At 44.7% G+C, this 7,402-nt stretch overlaps 1 long non-coding RNA gene across 2 annotated transcripts; it reads right to left on the bottom strand.

The window, feature by feature from the left end:
* Nucleotides 1-2,835: 2,835 nt before the first annotated feature.
* Nucleotides 2,836-5,901, bottom strand: LOC123403302. 2 transcript variants are annotated; one of them, XR_006611453.1, is made up of 3 exons: nucleotides 4,892-5,901; nucleotides 4,700-4,753; nucleotides 2,836-4,602 (listed from the first exon to the last, which is right to left on the bottom strand). It is a non-coding gene; the product is annotated as an uncharacterized LOC123403302 (long non-coding RNA). The 2 variants fall into 2 exon arrangements; XR_006611452.1 differs by having other exon boundaries at nucleotides 2,836-4,753.
* Nucleotides 5,902-7,402: the final 1,501 nt, after the last annotated feature.

Genomic DNA, 7,402 nt, shown 5'->3' with positions numbered 1-7,402 from the left:
GCTTCGTCAATAGGATCCATCATGTATGCCATGCTATGTACACGACCTGATGTTGCCTATGCAATAAACTTAGCAAGGAGATACCAGGTCGACCCAGGTGAGAGTCACTGGGTAGCGGTGAAATCTATCGTGAAGTACCTGAAAAGGACTAAAGAGATGTTCTTAGTTTATGGAGGTGAGGAGGAGCTTAGCATAAAGGGTTACTTGATGCTAGTTTCCAAATCGAAAGGGCTGATTGTTGATCGCAAACTGGATTCATGTATTTCATGAATGGAGGAGCTGTGAGCTCGACGAGTTCCAAGAAAGATACGATGGTCGACTGCACAATAGAGGCCGAATACATTGCGGCTTGTGAAGCTACAAACGAAGGTGTCTGGATTCATAAGTTCTTGGAGGATCTTGGTGTGTTTACGATCTGGTCAAAACCGTTGGAACTTTATTTCGATAATTAAGGTGCCGTCGCACAGGCCAAGGAGCCGAGACAACACCACAAGACCAGGCACATATACCAAAAGTATCACCTGATACGAAAGCTCGTATAGAATGATAATACTAATTTATCCAAGATTCACACGGATGCAAATGTCGCAGATTCGTTGACTAAGCCACTTCCACAACCCAAGCATGAGGGGCAAGTTAGACCTATGGGCATTCGAGGTCTATTTGATTGACTCTAGTGCAAGTGGGAGACTATTGGAGATATGCCCTAGAGAAAATCATGTATGATGATATTTCCTATGTGTTTATGAATAAAGATAGTCCTTAGACATTATCAGTGATGTGTATTAACAAGTTCGTGACTTGTTTGTGAGACTATACATTCTATGATGGCTATCCTAAATGGTTCCTAGTCGAAAGAGTTGTGTGGACGTGCAAACAACTAGACTAGCATATGATATGGTGGATGGTCCGGTCTCATTGGACATGTAGAATTGGATGCTAGCCGGATGATATGGACTCAGAAAGATCTGTTCGGATTCAATGTAGTTAGATCCGCGTGGAGATAAGGTCTGAGCTGGACAAACCAAACTATGAGACGCGGCGATAGGTCATCTGTGAGTCTCTAGTACAACATACGTTCTATGTACTAAGACCTGAGCTGGCGCATGTACTCGTGATGGTGACAGACTTGCTTTAGGCCGACCAAATGCTACTCCCTGACTGGGTAGTTACAATGGTAGGTTTCGGGCTTGTCCAGACCCATGTTATGAGACGTGGTCGAGCAAGATGGGATTTGCCCCTCCGATCAGGAGAGATATACTGTGGGCCCCTCGGGTGACCTGACCTGGATAAACATGGACATGTGATGAGGATTATGAGGTAATCCGATTATTTGTCAGATTCCCCTTAATGATAAAGAGGTTGTGCGGCAAAAAGGACGACCATGTCGCCTTGAGTACGACAACGTATATCGTATGGCAAAGGGAACAGAAGTATGAAGTACAAGCTCGTCTAACCAACTTCATCGAACACTGGGAGTCGGCATGTATTGCTAGAGGACGCTATAGACTAGCCGAGTCGGGCGTGGTCTGTCTCACAACCAAGTGAATGAGAACCTAAGGGGTCGCACGCTTAAGGGAAGGAGACCAAAGAGTTGAGCCTGCACCAGATGCCTATATATAGTGGTGGTGCGACACACTTAATCAGTTGATCGCTTCAGTGCAGTCATTAGGTATGTGCATGTGTTGCACCTAGCCACCTCAACTCGTTGCCGCCAACTGTGTCATCTGTACCTAGCAGTCCGTCGCACGGCATTCCTTCTGCATGCACGGATACCATTAGAGGCGGTGCACCTGCGTCGCTCTGGCGAACCTGTACGTGGGATCAGGCGACCCAGTGTTCATGGGAGAGGGATCTGACGATCATTTGTTCGAGGGAGATCAGACGAGGAGGAGATGGACCACGCGGACATGCTGCCACATCTACTGCCGCTGCACGACACTGCGTGTCTAGTGGTAACAATCTGTGATCCATCTTCGTAGAATGTTCTTGGTTTTTCTTAGCGTGGGAAAATTATAATTTGCATGCAATGCGCCTACGGTAGAACCCAACAGCCACTTGGCAAAGCGCGCATCACCCACATGACGACACGGGACCGCACGACCCCGCCGAGCCACCTTTGACTAGTCCGCCCCGTATTTGGGCTAGATATGAGGTGCGCCCTCTGACGATGTTTGTTGACATGCGCCTCGTGAGGGTCATGCCCGTGAAGTCCAATGGTGGACTATGCTTGGCCCATGGCTTGTGTCGCGTCTGGCCCGCGGGAAGATGGGTACGGCTACCCCCAGTCCCACGGGCCCGACACCATAACTGTCCCATATTTGGGCTGGATATGAGGTGTCGGTCAGCCCAGGATTTGTGGCCGGTTTGGGAGGTTGGCTGGGTCGAATTTTTATGACCGGTCAATGATTGGGTGACTTATGCGTGCGTTTGAGACGGGTATGAGGGGTCCGGTTTTAGATGCTCTTAGGTTGCTTAGCACCAGAGCAACATGTTGGTTAGGTACTTAGAGATGTGGCTGCGATTGCTCATGCTCGGACATCTATAACAGACAAATATATACCCTTTCACCTTCTATGTTCCAGCTATTATAATAAATTAGTATTTTTAAGCATGTATCATAAAAAGGCAAGGAGACATCTCAGTATCAAAGTAGTAGTAGTTAGTAGTTCATGCTAGGCAATGGAAATCTGTTTAGCATGGAAGCTTGCATTGTATAATCTCACAAAAGAAAAGGAACACATAATATTATGTGGCACCCCGGGTGAGAGAGACCGGAACACCCCGTATGCCAGCATAGAGATAAAGTCTTCTGGTTTATGACACTGCTTGGCATAGAAAAATCAGCTCTTTATTACAAATGATACAGATTACAAAGGTTCTCATATCACAACGAATTACATTTGCACGGTGACACTATGCGTGCTTAGGTAGCTCAATACTAGCAGCAGAAAAAAACTAAGCAGCAGAACAACTACGAAGGCGATGGACTCCACTCCGGAGGGACTGACTCCAACGCTTATCCTAGCATGCAAACTCGACCAACAATCAATCATGGCATGACCTCCAAACTAGCATGACACGCCAGGTGAGAACTTTGAATGTTCTCACAAGCTCACAACAACCAAAGCAATCAAGACAAACAATAGCATGACATTTACATGTTTAAGCATTGATGAACATTATACAACTAGAGCAACATGGCATATACATGGTGAACAAAATACCGCTAGAACAGCGTCAGATGGAATGAACATATTACTCAAGGCATGAACAAAGATGCTGCTAGCATGTAGCATGTTTACAATATCATGTCGCAACTTACTCTGTTCGGAGGTTAACTTGTAACCACCAAAGATATGCCACTCTTACTTACCATCGTGGTCATCACGGGATCATATCAATAAATAATTAAGAATACCATCGTGATCCTCACAAGATCACCTTATCATTATCAAGAATACCATCCTGACCCTCCCACGACCACATAAAGATCAATAAACTTATTTCATAATCGCACCAGGGTTGTTTATTAAGCATGTTATTATTACTTTGACTCATAGTGTGTCCTACTACGAACAGGGCCCATACACGCGGGCGCGTCTATCGATAGACTATACACACTCTGTAGAGGTTAGTACACTGTACCCACACTACGGAACCCAAGGCCTCGTGCTCCCATTCGGGTGGACTAACGACATTCCGACAAAACCAATCTATTGCATGACACTCTCCCGGTCACTCCGACAAACTCCCGTTTGGGCTAAGTCATGGGTGGCCTGGATGCCACTCTAGACATCCAATGGTCACCGTCGTGGAAAAACAAACACAGTCCCAAACGGGGAAAACTCGGGTCCAACACAACTTGGGAACGCAAGTCTCATGGCTGCCTGCATGATCAAGGTAGTGTGTGCAGATAACCTTCCCTGGTTGGATGCAATAGCGAGAGGCATGATAATAGACCACATTAAGGCCTTCCCATACACGCAAGTGCGTGGATGCACTGGTCAGCTCAACTCGATGGCACTATGATCAGCCAACATGTGTTCAAGTTCAATTAATATCCGGTTAAACTTGAAAATTAATGAGCCGAGTCTGATAAAATAAGAGGATGAAATGACAATGCATATGAGCATGATATCGACATAAACATGGATGGGAAGTATAACCATTTGACATGTGAAGCATTAGCATCAACAATAATAAGGCACTTAGTCTACTGATGCACATGAACATCGCATAGCGATGGTCGTGCATGACGAACATCATGCATCAGATGAACACTACTATCACCATCACGTATTAATAACCAGCATGACATATGATAATGATACTAACAAGTAATTACATAACTAAGAGGTGCATAAGAGCATAACATGATGATGAGCATGGATTCACAAGCATAATTGAGACATGAATAACAGTTGTAATCGAGCAAATAATTATAAAATATTCAAGTGAAAACCATGGCTACTGCAAGGCCATGATGCAAGTGGTTTTCGTGGCTTGCCTGGAGATGATGAAACCATTGGAAAGAAGTGTGAGGAACTCACGAAATGATTCGCCAGAAAAGATTCTCTCCCGGAGGGGGCTAAACTAGGGCTAGGACAAAATGGTCATTTTCAGTATGTGACAACATAATAAAAATGGAACCATCGTAACGGGCTCAACGAGACAAAAATGAGTTCTTTGGAATCACCTGGATCGGAGTTACGATAGCGAAGATATGGACGATTAAAGATCACAGACTAATCTGCAAAAAGGTCCTCTCAAATAAGTCCCCGGAGAATAAGTCAGAAGGCGCCTTCAGGACAATACGCTTTCATAGAAATGAAAGCATATTTTTGCCCGAAGAACAACTGTATAGGCTTTCCGGCAAGCGAACACGTACTCTGCAGAAGTACACTTCCACTTATCCGCGCGGTCCCTAGTGCAGTTGGGACCACCAGTGGACTTGGGAGGAGACGTCGCACCTGCCTCGGCCAGGCACGCTCACCGAGGATGGCCGAGGCAGGCTCCCCTTCGGCCATGGCGGACGACCGATTTGGGCGACCATGGGGGCGAGGCTCAGCAGCGGAGAGGAGGTGCTGCGGATCGGGGAAACTTCGGTGAGGCAAGGTTGAAGCCATGGCGAGGTTAGGAGAGAGGGGGAGCCGCCATTGCCCCAATTTAGATGAAGGCTGTCAGCGGCCATGACGGCAATGGGAGCTCCTAAGGGCATGGGGAGGGGCTGCAGGGGTCGATGAGATGCCACGGAGCTTGGGGCACCAACTTAAAGCGCAAGGGAGAGCTCTGGTGACGAGGGCAACACGCCATGGAGGACGGAGGCGACGAACGTCACCGTGTGCGGCTATTGCTCGACGGGGACGGTCCCAAGAGGAAGAATACGGAGGGGAAGAGGGATCCAGGATGAGGGCGACGAGGAGAGGAAGCAAGGTGGCGATAGCTCAAGGGAACGGACGAGAACAGCGGACCCAATTCGCCACAGCGCATCATTGGCATGCCAGACGCGTGACCGGTGACCACGACAGTGACATATGCTCTGACACGCAAAATCATGTCAATTGATCATTCAACATAGAGTTCTAGAAAGTAAAGCAATAAGCACAGAGTCACAAGATGTGACCACAGAAAGCTTCAAGATAACAAAACAACAAGATGTTTGTTGTTTTCTGGGGGAGACACAACTGGTGAATGATGCTGAGCTTTGCGTGAGCTTGACAAACCACTAAGGTGATCATCTTGACCTAGTTTCAGCTCAAAAGGAGATGCCTAGCTCGTACTTGCTTAACAATGTACCCTGGTAGCCACAAATACAAGATAAGAAGAGGCACTCACATGCTTCGTTGTATTTAGCTCAATTTTGGGGAGACGAGGGATTTGGGCATATGAACACACTGCAAAAATTTCATACCAACTAAATGTATCAAAATGACACTTCCTTCACAAAGCATATCTCTAGACAAAAACTAAGAAAAAATCTAGGGAAAGATTTTCTCAATGAAATGATTCCAAGTTTGGCGGAGGAAAGAGATATGGTAAGGATAAGGTCCTCGTAAATTGTTAGCAATAATGAAGTAATATAAAATATAGTTGCTCAACAAACTGAAAATATGACGAGAAACAAAGATTTGATGCAGGACTTACATGGAGGATGGCCAAATGCTCCAATTTGGAGTAGAGCAGAAACTTTGGAAATTAGCCGAGGACAATTCACTAGGAAAATGAAGTTGAATTTTGGCACGATACCCTAATATGGATAGGAAAGAGTCCACAAAATTTTGAGGGTAAACAAGAATATATAAATGACACTTTCTTCACAAAGTTCCATTCAGGGTAGAATAGGTAAAGGAATATCCTTGAATTATTTTTGAACAATAAAAGGAAGGATCTTGACATAATTGAGGAGTATATGACCCAAACAATTTATGATAATTATTTGGGAATTTTTGAAGAGACAAAAATATAGGTTTCTTCAAAACCTAGGGAAAACAGGTTTAATCCTTCAATAGAAAAATGAATATTCCCATTAAAAATAATTTGGCTTAGGGCTAAGATGGAAATGACATGATCTTGGGATGGATTTCAGAATGACAAGCCACTTTGGAGACAAGGAAGATATGATCTTCCCAAGTTTCAAGACCACAAAGCCATATAAAAGCAATTTCAACAAAAATCCAAAGAAATTCAAAAGAAAAAGAAAGGGCCAAAATCCAAGGTGTGACAAACTCCCCCCCTTAAAGAAATCTCGTCCTCGAGATTTAGTTGCTCGGGGAACAAGTATGAATATTCTGACTTAAGAAAAGTGCTTCCAAGTCACGTATCCTTTTCCTTCATATGATGTTCCCCTAGAATTTAATATGATTGGTTGCCTCGTTTTGGGGCGGTTTGCTTCACAATATCCTTATTTCGACCGGTATTACCTCACTTGTTCATGCTTATGCTGGCTCCCATTTCTTTCAAAATTGTCGGCTTAGCTAGGGTGTGGTATAATATCATTACACACCTATGTGCCCTTCTCACAAGTCCGAGAGTGATTCTTCCAATATATGTGGCATCCAGTACTAACAACATTCCATGGAGGTGTGAACCAATTTTCTCGGTGGGCACCAAATGTTTTATTCCTTGAAATGGGTCACTCAAATAGATGCATGTCCTCCAAGATCAAAACAGTGTGGTGAATCATAACCATTCTCCTCGCAGAGTCTCACTTCTCGTAGGGCTTACTGAATCGTCCTGGTGTTGGAAATATGCCCTAGAGGAAATAATAAAGTAATTAGTATCATATTTCGTTGTTCATGATAATCATTTATTATCCATGCTATAACTGTATTCATTGGAAACTCAAATACATGTGTGGATACATAGACAACAAAGTGTCCCTAGTACGCCTCTGCTAGAC

The sequence above is a fragment of the Hordeum vulgare genome, chromosome 6H, assembly GCF_904849725.1.
Source record: "Hordeum vulgare subsp. vulgare chromosome 6H, MorexV3_pseudomolecules_assembly, whole genome shotgun sequence".
Lineage (NCBI taxonomy): Eukaryota > Viridiplantae > Streptophyta > Magnoliopsida > Poales > Poaceae > Hordeum > Hordeum vulgare.
This window is presented reverse-complemented; position numbering and strand designations above follow the sequence as displayed.